Source organism: Protopterus annectens, chromosome 7.part0, assembly GCF_019279795.1.
Source record: "Protopterus annectens isolate FY-2018-M chromosome 7.part0, PAN1.0, whole genome shotgun sequence".
NCBI lineage: Eukaryota > Metazoa > Chordata > Ceratodontiformes > Protopteridae > Protopterus > Protopterus annectens.
Window position 1 is genome coordinate 512,951,139 of NC_056739.1, and position 14,179 is coordinate 512,965,317.

Sequence of the window (14,179 nt, forward strand, 5' to 3'; positions counted from 1 at the left end):
GAATACACTCGAACATCTACATTTATGGTAAGTGTACACAACTGCACTTTTTCTCATCTCTGTTGGCTTCCTTCTCCTCAAGGCATTCTTTTGAGGTGGTAGAGAGAGTGTTCCCTTCTAGAGTACAGAAGATTCCACCCTCCTCGGATGTGCCATCTGGTTCCTGTACGTCTTTGTGCCTTGAGCCTCATCACTCTACTGCACATAGAAAGCCATCCCATAGTCTGTAGACTACCCAGCAGGGTATCCTTATATCTTCTGTTACTTCTCTGGAGCACTCCACCGAAGAAGTCTCTAGGAAGAGGAAGTACTAGAGAAGGCACTTAGACGCTATCACAGATGATACCAATTTTGATGAAGGAGAAGAGGTCACAAGATCACCACCTGATGATGTCTCCGATGGAGACATTTTGGAGATCCTTAAGAAAAGGGGTGCTTGGTCTACCAATAACCCTTCCCAAGAAAAGGGGTGCTTGGTCTACCAATAACCCTTCCCAAGAGGAATTAGTTTTTCCTGGAGACATTTTGTGTCTGACCCATCTACTTCCTGGGTGACTCCACCCACCAATGAACTCATTGATTTGATCTCTCTGGCTTAGAAGGAGCCCAGTTCTGTTGAGCCAATCCCTAAGAGACCATATAGGATGCTGGCACCGTGAAAGGGAGAAAAGTTCTGGAGCAAAGGAGTACCAGTAGATGCCATGGTTGTAGTGGTGGCCACAAAGAAAGAACTCCTGGAGCAGAGGTTCATCTGTTCATCCTCCTGCAAGGAGTCTAGGGATTGGACAGATTTGTGAAGAGTGTTTACACTTCAGTGTCTTTCACACTTAGATCCCTGAATTATTTGGTGCATTTCACCAGACTACAGAGGGATTTTATTAAGGAACTCTCCAAATCCCTCTCAAGAGCAGTAACTGCCAAGGCACAGACTTTCATTGTCTCATAGTTGGCTGCCATACAGTCCATTACAAAGTCATCCATTAGGTTCATTTCACATGCAGCTGAATGTACCTCAAGGGCAGCAGCATCAGGCATTTCCATTAGGAGACATGCCTGGCTGTGCCTTTGTGATTTTGTGGAGCCCTTCAAGTCCTCCTTTGTCAGTATACCTTTTGATGGAAGTTCTTTGTTTGGCCCTAAAGTTAGACACTCTCCAGGTGTGAGCAAGTTGGTAAGACCCTGTCTGCAGTGGGTTTATATTTTTCATCTCCTCAAATAACCTTCTGTAGGAATCAATGAGGTGGTCAGAAAATCTGATTCAGAATGTCCCAGGGTCCTTACCATGATCTACGTGGAGATAATTCCCCCAGGGGCAGAGGGGGCAATTCTAACAGAAGATGCTGCCTGCATGCAGAGGAGGCCCACTGAACCAGGGGTCCACAGAGTCCTTCTTTGACAAGACCCTACCAGTACTCCTGAAAGGAGGCCCAAGTGCCCACCTCTGGAGGCAGTTAGGCATCATCTGTCCCTGTACCAAAGATCCTGGCTAGACATTACAAAAGATACATGGGTGCAGATGATTATTTCTAGAGGTTATATAATTCCCATTTTCTACCCCCTCCATCAAAAGTAAACAAAATTCCCTATGTTCCACCCAGTCAGAGGAAAGGAGCAGCTCTGGAAATAAAAAGGCTGCTGGAAAAGAGTCATCCAACAAGTCCCCCCAGACCAGAAAGAATCTGGAATTTTACTCAAGATTCTTTTTGTGCCTAAACAGAGAATTGGAGACAAGTTCAGTATACAAAGTTCTGGATGGTCACTGTTCAGTCCATTTTGCCTTTCCTGCACAAAGATGACTGGTTGTGCTCAATAGTTCTTCAGGATGCATACTATCACATACAAATGAACAGACAATCCAGAAGATACCTACTGTTTCAGCTAAGAGCCAGTCATTGCCAATTCAGAGCACTGCCCTTTGGCTTCACCACAGCCCCCAGGGTGTTCAGCAAATGCATAGCAGTAGTTTTATCTCACTTGAGACTGGACAAATTCTGAGTATTTCCTTACCTGGACAACTGGCTCATAAACTCTCTCCAGGCATCTACTGATCAAAGCAAGAGATCATGTACCCCAGTTGTGCTCTCACCTAGGCATTACCATCAGTCTCAACTAGAATTATCTCAAGTGCTGGAATTTATAGGAGCCTTGTTCAATACTATATTTGTGACAGCCACCCTTCCTTTTTCAAGAGTGCAAACAATTTGATTTCAAGTCCAAAAGATAATTCAGAACTTCTCACTGTCAGTCTCACTGACTCTACAGGCTTTAGAGTCCATGCCTGCAGCCATAATTCTGATTCCTTTGGCAAGATACCATACGAGAATGTGTCAATGGACCCTGGTGACTCAGTGGTCCATCCTGTACCAACCTCTGTCCACCCAGAACAAAATACCTCAGGCAAGAAAAAGGGTACCTTAGGTGGTGGATTTGCTCAGAACAGATTTTACAGGCTCACAGTTTTATACTTTCTCAGCCCAAGACCATTGTGACCGCAGATGCATCCCATTTCAGGTAGGGGGCACTTCATGGGAAAGACAGTCCAAGGAATCATTCCCAGAAGAGGCCAACATGCATATCATTGCCCTAGAGATGAGAGCAATTCTCTTAGTGTTGTAGGCTTATCAAGACTCACTCTCTTCAGGTACTATTGCATATCAGATGGACAATATGTCAGTAGTGTGGTACATCAACAAACAAGGAGGAACCAGAACTTATCCCATATGCTGAGACGCTGTAAGTGTGTAGCAGTGGGCAATGTCATCCAATCAGTCTCTGATAGCAATGCACATTCCAGGGAAATCCAATGTGATAGCAGACAAGTTGAGCAGGTCCGTTCTACTGCCTCATGCATGGTCTCTCAACAAGAAAATTGTGGAGAGGATGTTCTGTCAGTGAGGCCAGCCATGCTGCAACCTCTTTGCACCGCCCCTCAACAAGTGCAGCAGTTTTTTTCCCTGATTTCCCCACCAGGGGAGTCACCGAGAGTTGCTCTCCTTCATAAATTTCTCCCAGTCTCCTCTATGCATATCCTGCAACTCCTTTAATCCCCAATTTTTTCAGAAAGCATCTTGATTGAAGAGCACAGTAATTCTCATTGCTCCTTATTGGCCTCATATTTGGTTCGCCTTATTTTGCCTCATCTACATCAGCCTCCTTGAACCCTGGATCCAATTTCAGATCTTCTGTCTTACCTGACCAACATGATTCACCCATTTTTGGCCTAAAGTTACTGCATAGTTTGTATCATTCCACTGATAGGTAGACAGCTCAGGCTATTCTCCACTGTCCAACACATTCTTCTTTCTTCCCACAAAGCTTCCATTAGGAAAGTTTACAGAAGTAAATGGAAAAGATTTGTTGTTTGGGTACAACAGAAAAAAAAAACATCAATTCCTTCTCAATGACAGTGTTACACCCCACTACTGGCCCAGTAATCAAGGAGCCTCAATCCTCACCACTAGCACCAGTGTTGGCATACATTGGGAGGATGACAGGGTGCACACACAGTATTTCCATATGCAGCTCTCTGCATCAAGTGCAGTTTCCCTTAAGGGCACACAGAATGCAGTCAGTCCAGGGCTGGTTTCTCCCTTTTTCGAGTTCCCCAGTAAGACTCCCCACTGGCACAGCTATAGAGTTGAGATTTCAGATGAGTGGCAGGCTAGACCTCCAACACTCTCTCTATTCAAACAGTGCTTCATGTCCCTGCCCAAGTAGCTGACACACACACACACACACACACACACTTGGAGATTTGATTTACACATGTACACACAGCTCGGAGAGGCTGGCACAGGTTTACTAGCTGTGCTCCTTTTTGCCCAGACTATAAGGTACTTATCACTGCCACCAGCCAACTCTTTATCAGCTACTTTAAGGCCCTTAGCAAAGCGTGTCCAATGTTATTGTGTAATGTTACTATTAATATAAACGGTAGTTTGACCAAGAGCAAGGCTATTGAGAGTGGCCTACACAGTGCCACCAGGTAAATATGCAGGTACTCTGAAAACTTAAATATCTCTAGATAGATCAACCACAATTAAAGGATTAAATATATTTAATAATAAATAATGCTGTATCCAGCACTGCTTGTAATCTTTTGAGCCCCCCAAGCCTTTCTGTGTTGGAGGGAAGCCTTCTAGCTTATCAGTGGAAGTGGTAAGCGGTAGCCTGTCTACCACAAGAGTGGTTTCTGGCCCAGAAATTGTAGTTTATTGGCTGTTTGGGCAGTTTTTCCATCTCTTTCAACTTTCTGGTTTAAAAGCTCATGTTTGCGCTTGTTTCCCACCATTCCTGTAACTAGTCTAGTCCAGATACAGATTTGCTGTATCCAGGACTGTTTGTAACCTTCTGAGCTCCCAAGTCTTTCTGTGTTGGAGAGAAGCATTCTAGCTTATCAGTGGGAGTGGTAAGCACTAGGTAGCCTATCTGCCACATGATCCAGATACAGATGCTTAATTTTATCACTTGAATTTGCTTATTCATGCTCAGCACTTGTTCTTAATTTGTTGTTAGCACTAAATAAGCTACAAAGTACTACAGCACTCAATCTTCCTCTTTACCTAGAGGAAAACAGCTTTTGTATTTACTTTCCTCACTTGCTTAGAGAAAAACAGCTCTTATACTCACTTTCCTCACTTGTCTACAGTAAAGTATTTTTTTATTCAGGCATGTCCAAGGGTCAGCTCCCAGTGTTCTCTCCTGTCTATCTGATGAATCTGGACATCGTGAGGCAATGTAGCAATTGCCTCATGTACACAGACAACCCTCTCCTCCTACCACCCAACACCACAACCTGTGAGAGAAGCACTTATCTAGCCAAACTGGAGGTAAAGCTCTCTCCAACCAAGAATGAACTTAACAGTCAAGAGGAGAAGGTAAACACTTGCACCACACCACATTCATCACATAGTCCCACTAAACCTACAGCACCAAAATCCACACATAGAAACACAAAAACATTCGCAAAAGCTCTCAATAAAAATCTGCTCAAGCAACAGAGACTTCCAAAGCAGAAACTCAAGCAACCTCCACCCCCGAACACAACCCAAATGACACATAGCCCACAGACTCTCTAAACAAGGAGAAGATTACTGTCAGTTGCCTGTCAGGTGACAGGATCTGCCACATAATGCACTCAGGGCACTACACAACAAGTACAAATATTACTCTGTCATTGTCTATGTTGGTGTGAACTACCTGAGATGTACCTCCCTGGACTACATGAAAAGAGACGTGGAAGAGCTCTCCAATCTTGTAGCCCAGCAAGTATGACCCTAGCCCTGAGTAGCATCCTGCCATCGCCCAGAATGATACTGCAGTACAAGGACAAAATGATTGACTTCAACAATTGGCTAAGCTTCTGGTGTCATTCTAAGGGGATCCAGTATCTGTTTGCCTGGGATGACATGGTCGACAGACCACAATACTTTGCCAGAGATGGCCTGCACCTGTCTCCCCTGGAATTCCGGATACTGGCTAAGGTTCTTGCCACTCCTATAGTGCCTTTTTTAGGCAAGGTTCAAATGACAAATTCACCACCGTAACAGGAACAGGCAAGCAAAAACTGAGGGTAATGCTACTCAATGCTACAAGTCTAAATCTCAAAATGCACTCACTCGTGGCACTCCCTAAAATGGAGGCCATCGATATTGTGTAGTGACTGAGACCTGGTTCAAGGCTCTTGAGAGCACCCCTGCATTTCTAGGCTATAACTCATATCACACTTTTCGGCCATCTAACCTGGACCAGAGCACCAAAGGCGGAGGTGTGTCCATATTCATTAAGGATATCCACACCTCCAGGCTAGTTACGCAGCATAATGCTTCCGAGATTATCCAAGTGCAACTAACTCTAGGCAAAACTGCAGTCCAAATTGTAGCTTGCTACTGATCCCCCACATGCCTCAGGATTCCCACTCCTCGCCTACCCCACCATTAACTGGGAAAACTACTCATATGCCAACTCCTTTGCTCAACGCTTTCTGAAATTCATAAATTCCAATGCCCGGGATCAACTTATCCACACCCCAACCAGGGGCAACAATATCCTAGACCTAGTCATTACCAGCATGAGTGACCGGTGTTCCACACTTGAAATCAACTCCTCATTGGTCAGATCTGACCATAAACTAATCACCCTAGATATCCACATCCTGCCCTCACCCACCATTAAGGAAACCACAGAAAAAAAATGTTTCCAAAGCCAACTTCATGCTTCTTAAGACAGAAGTGGTGAACTTCATGACACCCATGCAGATGGACAATACAGTTACGACTGCTGAATCTTAAACAAATGCACTCTATAAGCACTTACACGGGTGCATGGATCGTGCTATCCCAAACAGAACCAAGATGCTATCCTCTAAAAAAAGAAGCCAATCTGGTGGTCCCCTGCCATAAACAAACTCTACAACAGATGGAAGAAACTGTTGCAAAAGAGAGTAAAATCCCATGAGTGGAGGAGCTGCCTCGTCAGTCTCAGTAAGAACCCTTATAAGATCCTCCAAAGCTAGCTATGAAAACAAAATCACCACTGATTCAAAGGGCAACCACAAAGCATTCTATAGCTATGTCAAGAATCTCAATGGTAACACCCAGATCTGCTCTGAGTTTCAGCACAATGGCACAAAAATTACAGTCCCAACTGATATTGCCAACATTCTGGCAGATAGGTTCAGTGCTAACTTTACCCCCTCTCACCCCCTAAAGGGCCCATATCTATACAGGAAGAATGCAGAGTCCCTGTAATCACATCTATGCAGGTAAAAGCTGCACTCTCTAAAACCAAAAAACAACATCCATGGGACCGGACAACATCCCAGGCTGCATTTTACACAAACTTCAGAACAAACCGGCTCCCCGCCTAAGCACCGTGTTCAATCATAGTCTTACGTCAGGCTTTATGCCCACTGAATGGTGAACAGCAACAGTTGTACCACTAGACAAAGGGGGAGCCACCACTGATCCTGGGAACTATCACCCTATTAGCCTGACAAGCCTGGTCCGCAAGGCCATGGAACGTATCGTCATGGAACTCATAAACGAAGACATTGGTAACCTCCAAACTCTGGACCGCACCCAGTTCAGGTTTGTGAAAGGCAGATCATGCCTTCTGAACCCGATCAACTTCCTTGAGGGAGTCACTAAAACCGTAGACGAGGGTAAGGTGGTTCACACAGCCTATCTTGACCTCGCCAAAGCTTTCAATACCATCCCCCATTCTGGAATTATAGTTAAACTCACTAAACTAGTTGTTATAAATCCCTATGTGACAAGATGGGTTGCCAACTAGCTCACTGACAGAACCCACACTGTAAAAGTTGCAGACTCCAAATCTGACTTCAAACCATTGAAAGGTGGAGTACCACAGGGTTCAGTCCTGAGACCTCTCCTGTTTGGTGTGTACTTCTCTGAACTACAGGCTAACACAGAAGGCCTCTGGCTAATGAAGTTCACAGATGACTGCTAACTAGGAGCCATAGCTGAGTTCCCAAATGATGTGGACATCCTACAGAAGGGCCTCACGGAGACAGATGCCTGTTGTCAGAGGCATGGCATCAAGCTCAGTGCCAAAAAGTGCATTGTCATCCCCTTTGGTAAAAACTCTGTACCCATGAACTACCACATAAATGGCAGTCTACTTAATGTCAAATGTGTGATAAGAGACCTTAGGACCCAGGTGGACAGTAGTCTCTCCTTTGATAATCACATCACCACAATAGTCAGGAAATCCTTCTGTGTAGCACACCTCATCACAAAAGGGTTCTCATCCAGGAAAAAAGAGGTCATTATTCCCCTCTACTCAGCACTTATTAGACCCATTATAGAGTACAACGCCCCTTTTGGAATGTACCTCACAAGACATCTGCAGCAGCTGGAAAAGCCACAGAAGTACCTCACAAGGAGGATTACTGGCCTCAAACAGATGCCCTACACTGACCATCTCAAAAAAACTCCAGCTTTACTCTGTAGCATATCGCCTACTCCAAGGAGATCTCTGCCTAACATATAAAGCTATGTTAAACCCAGAGCTGTTGGACATGCTACACCTTAAGAAATCCCAATCCCTCCAAGCTACACACTCTAGGGACCTAAACCTTGTCACGACAATAAACAGGACATGCTGGAGGGATAGATTCCTGTCCCAGAGACTTTCTATACTTTGGAACAAGCTACCCATCTATGTCAAGTAAAGTTCCTCATTAGCACTCTTCAAGAAAAATCTTGATGAGTGGATGGGAAATAGGAAATACACCCCGGGGATCGCTTATGTGGCTCTGCTCGACAGGGGCACAGGAAATTAACTTTCTTGGGTGGCGTAAGCCAGGGAACCTTATTGGCTGGGCTTACTTAGGCCCTTGGGCCGATAGCCTAGTACCTACCTATGAACCTATGAATAAAAGAACAAGGCAATACTAAATATATATTTACAGTAACATCAGAGTTTAGAATCACAGGAAATATTTAAAACAACATTGCAGGACAGTCTCTGAAATGAATAAAGAAAAATATCTAAAGTAAGTTTTGCTATATTCTTGACTATATCTAAGAGAATTACTATACCCTATTAACTTACTTAATTAGAGCAGCAAGGCAAATTTGGTGAATGGATCTTCTAGCTGATGTTATCAGGTCAAAGACAGAATACAGAATGCAGTCTCTCTCAAGAGACTTCTTAAATTAATATCTCAAATATTACTGCTGAGATGCCTTGCAGAATTACATATTTTCTTGCCATTTGATTCTATCTCAGGTAAAACACCCACTGCTGAAAGCTAGCAGTATTTAGCATCTACCTGTGAAAATACATGCACATGGGCTTTTCCGCAGATCGTTGCAGATCGTGGAAGTCATAAAATAATAAAACACTTCCAAGACAGTACAGAAAACTTCTCAGCACAGACATTGTGTCTCTTGCTGCACTCAAACTGCAAGATAACATATTTTTATTTCATGCCCATAAAGTAAATTAATTTCTGCTATTTTTCTGAAGTTAACCTCTTGTATCCCAGTTTACAATGTTAAAATATATACATTTAAACAGTTACAATAGTGCAAGTACATTGCTGTTCTATTCCAGTAGGGCATGCTGTGGTTACATTTTAAGCACTTTGCCAAAACATTTTCAACACACACTTCTGTACCAGCAGTTTGATATACACTTGACATACAGTTCTAATACATTTGTAACACAAGTATCTTGTATGAATCATGTTGGTATTTACAAATGGCATGTAATTATGTACAATATTCCAGATAGCTGGGCTGGCAGTATTTCCTTTTGTTACACTTCTATATATAAATCATGTTATTATTCACATATGACATATAATTTACAGAATTCTAGCTAGATGTGCTGGCATCACCTCCTTTGTCATAGCCAGTACCCACAGTTCTTGAACTTTTTGCTACCATTTTTAATGAAGGAGCTAATTCCTCAGCAGTTTGAAGCACAATTAGCTGTTATTTCTAATTTTCATGTCAGAGTTAAAATTTTTACCTTAGCTTCATCAAGACTCTGTAAGTCATTTATAAAAGGAACTTTTTTACTAAGACCCCCTTTAAAGATCCTACTCCACCATGGGCTTTGAATTGAGTGTTGCATTCCCTGACTCAATCACCATTTGAACCAGCTGCATGATGTGAATTAAAGTTTTTAACTTGAAAACTATATTTTTGGTAGTCATAACATCAGCTAGATGAGTTTCAGAACTTCAAGCCCTCCTAAACCACATTATTTAATTTTTCATAAAAATAGAGTGCCCTTACGAACCAATCCATCCTTTTTCCTAAGGTGGTGTCAGGGTCCAACATTAATCAATATGTCAAGCTTCCAGTCTTCTTTCCAAATTTCTCAGACAAAGGGGAATACATTTTACATTTATTTGATGTTCACAGACAAGTTATGTTTCTGTCTGAATAGAACTGTTACTAAAATAAATAGCTAAATGACTAACTGATTGCATTTCCTTTGTCTTCATCAAATTGGGTTTACCCCTACCAAAAACCTTGAGGGTTTATTCAACTAACGTCATGGCAACCTCTTCAGTATTTCTATCCAGATCTTACATGGATGATATTTGTGCTGCAGCTACATGGGCTAAAGTCCTACTTTTTTGTTAATCATTACAAAGTTGATCTGGTCTCTATGAGAATAGCAGACTTGGCTCAACAGTACTCAGGAATATCCTTTCTTAGAGTCCACCTGGGATTCAGGTAGCTGGGGATGGTGTCCCCCATGTTGAGGAATGAAAGAAAATTGACATCATCAGATAAAGAAGTTATGTACTCCCCATAATGTTCCATCGGTGTTGTCCATTTTTATTTTTCCTCAGTTCCCCTCCCTCCAACCCCCACCTTTCTTGTTTATGACTTCTGGAAGAATGTGAAGATACTATGGGAACCAAAGTTCCTGTTTTTTTGAGCTCCAGAAAGTGGTTTGTCATACAGCCATTATTTCTTGTATTGTTTAGCTATAAAGGGCAACAAACAAAATCTAAGGTACGAAAGGGGACTAGAGCATTATGGGTAAGGGAGGAGCTTGAGAGTTTGCAGTATTCATGAGCTGTAAAAAGTGGCAGAGTTGTATCCAAGGATCGGATCCAAATACACATGAAGAATGAAAATGGACATCACAGACGGAATGTTATGGTAAGTGCATATTTTCTTTTTTTTAGGAGTAAGTAACCAAAAATAAAGTAAATACCTGGATATTTTTTAAAAGTGTCATGTTTTGAATGTAAAATGCTTCCTGCAACACTTTTAACATATACTGCAGCAAGTTTGAAACACTGAGCAGAGAAACCATTTTACATCAAAAATATGTAAAAAAAACAAAAAAAAAAAAACAAAATCATGTACGAATTAAAAAAAATAAGTAAGTAAGTGAAATACAACAATTTTACAGACAACCAATTCTCTGTAAGTGTAATAATGCCCTCCAGGGTGTGTGTTATTTTGGAAATAATTCCGTTTCAGGGGTGTAGAAGCTCTCTGCCTGCAACATTGAGTCTCAGAACACCCTTGGGTGGGAGTTATTTCCACAGTAAAACACACACACACACACACCCTATTGGGCATTATTGCTTGCATACACTATTCCCAACCCTGACCCAGCAGTTAAAGCTTTAGCTGATCCCACTGCTGCGAAGCACTTAGTTATTTTCAATCTTACTCTTTCTGATAAGGATGGGGAAATTATTAATATGTATGGGGAAACAAGTGCATACTTCTGCAACTTTCATTTTCAGAATTTTGAATTGTCAGGCTCATATGTTAAAGATTGTTTTGACAAATTGGAAAATTATTAAGAATGTTTTATCTACAGATTCTTCTTGAGAGGAAACATCTGCATTAAATAACTTAGTTTCTTCTATTGCACAGGTCACTACTCATTGTTTACAGTGTAAAAAATGGCTCTGTTGATACTTTCTCCACTGCTATGACCACTGGTACTGTTTTGAGAAAGTGTACATAGATGCATTCTCAGTACCTCCCCAGATGAGATTTTAAATGTTCCCTTGGACAGAGAATTAGTGTTTGGCCCTTCTGCTGTAGACATGATCGAAAGTGTGATGAAAGGGGGAAGCTGATCCAGGGAATCTTTAAGATTTTTCAGCACTGTTTTACCAAATTTTCCAAGAGATTTTCTCTCTCCTCATCCAGTTTTGGCAAAAAAATGGAGTAATCTGTCTCAGGAAAATATAGACAAACAGACATTTAAGAAAAAATGGCAAGGGAGTTCCAAAAATATGTCTGGATCTTCCAAAACCAAGGCCAGTTCAACAAGTCTGAATGACTCTTAAAGAGATTCTGTGAACCCCTCCCACCCTGGTCCCTTTTTTCCTTCCAGAAAGTCTGAACCTCATTTTTCTCTTTGGCAACAGATAGTTTCAGAAAAAGGTGTTCTGAAAATTATTCCTCCTTTCCAGGGGATCGTTCCTCATCCTCCAGATTAGACTCTTTTTGTTTCCACCAGTTCATAGGTAGGTGGTAGGCGATCTGCCCAAAGGCATTTATAAGCCTAGCCAGAATGTGTTGGCTTTCGCCACCCCCTTAGATTAGTTCCCTGTGCCACTGTCCAACAGAGCCATGGAAGTGATCCCTGGGGTAAACTTTCTGTTTCCCATCCACTCGTCCTGCCTAATGTAGATTGGAATCTTGTTCCAGAGCATGGGAAGTCTCTGGGACAGGAATTTATCCCTCCAGCATGTCCTAGTTATTGTGGTGAGGTTTAGATCCCTGGAGCGTGTGGCTCAAGGGGATATGGTTTTCTTTAGGTGGAGCATGTCCATCAATTCTGGGTTGGACATGGCCTTGTATGTCAGGCAGAGATCACCTCTGAGTAGGCGGTATGCAACCGAGTACAGCTGGAGTTTCTTCAGTGGAGCTGCATAGGGCGTCTGCTTGAGGCCAGTGATCCTCTTGCTGAGGTACTTCTGTGGTCTTTCCAGTTGTTGCAGGTGTCTTGTAAGGTACATCCCAAATGGGGCATTGTAGTCTATGATGGGTCTGATGAGTGATGCGTAGAGGGGCCCAATGACCTCTTTCAATCTGGATGCAAACCCTTTTGTGATTAGGTGGGCCACATAGAAGGATTTTCTAACCACTTTAGCAATGTGAATATCAAAGGAGAGGTTACTATCTACTTGGGTCCCCAGATACCTTATTACTTCTTCTGTATTTAGGGGTCTACCACCTATGTGATAGTTTGTGGGTACTTTGTTTTTCCAAAGGGGATTACTATGCACTTTTTGGCAATTAGCTTGAGGCCATGGTTTTGAAACCAGGTATCTGTCTCAGTGAGACCCTTTTGGAGGATGTCTGTGTCAGCCAGAGAGTCAGTTATAGTCCCTAGTTTGCAGTCGTCTGTGAACTTGGTCAGCCATAGTCCTCCTGTGCTTGCCTGTACCTCTTAGAAGTATATGCTGAACAGGAGGGGTCCTAGGACTGAGCCCTGGGGAATGCCACTTGTAACCGGTTTAGAGTCAGACCTAGCTCCTGCAACTCTTACCATGTGAGTTCTGTCCATGAGCCAGTTGGCAGTCCATCTTGTGACATAGGGGTTTATGTTCAGGCTGGTGAGCTTGTCTATAATACCTGAGTGGGGAATGGTGTCGAAGGCCTTTGCGAGGTCTAGGTAGGCTTGTGTGGACCAGCTTTCCCTCGTCTGTAGTCTTGGAAACTGTGTCAAAGAAGTCCACCAGGTTTAGGAGGCATGATCTGCCCTTAACAAAGCCGAAATGGGTAGGGTCCAGTGTTTGGAGGTTCCAGTGTCTCTGTTAATGAGATCTATGATGGTGCGCTCCATAGCTTTGCAGACCAAGCTAGTCAGGCTTATAGGGTGATAGTTCCCGGGGTCCGTTGTGGCTCCACCTTTGTGGAACGGAATAACCATTGCTGTGCACCACTCTGTGGGCACATAGCCTGTGGAGCGGCTGAGTTTAAACAGTGTGTTTAGATGAGGGGTTAGTTCATCTTTGAGCTCGTGTAGGACGCAGCCTGGGACACCGTCCGGTCCTATTGATGCTCTGTTTTTGACTTTGGAGAGGGCTGTTTTAACCTGAGAGTCTGTGATATCAGGGGCACTACATTCTTCTGCTATAGTTATGAGCCCTTTTGGGGGTAAGAGGGGGGTGATGTTTGCACTGAAAATGTCTGCCAGGATGTTGGCTATATCGTTCGGCTCCGCATATTTTGTGCCATTCTGCACTAACTCCGAGCAGATCTGAGAATTGCCACTTAGATTCTTGATATAGCTAAAGAATGCCTTATGGTTATCTTTGGAGTCCTTGGCAATTTTTCTTTCGAAGCTAGCCTTGGATGATTTTATGAGGGAACATAGTTTCTTGCTGATAATTATCAGGGATGTCTTCCCTTCTTGGGATTTTACTGTTTTCTGTACTAGTTTCCTCCTTCTATTGTATAGCTTGTTTATGGCAGGGGTCCACCAGACTGGTTTCCTTTTCTTGGAGGAGTGAGTCTTGGTTTTGTTTGGGATAGCATGATCCATGCATTCTTGTAGGTGTCCGTAGAGTGCATCAGTAAAGGATTTTGCAGCTTGGACAGCGTTTTCCTTTAGCATGGGGGCTTTGAAGCTTACCAACTCGGTCTTAAGTAATGTGAAGTTTGCTTTTGAAAAGCAACTGTGGTTTCTTTGACTGGCGGGTGGTGGTGGA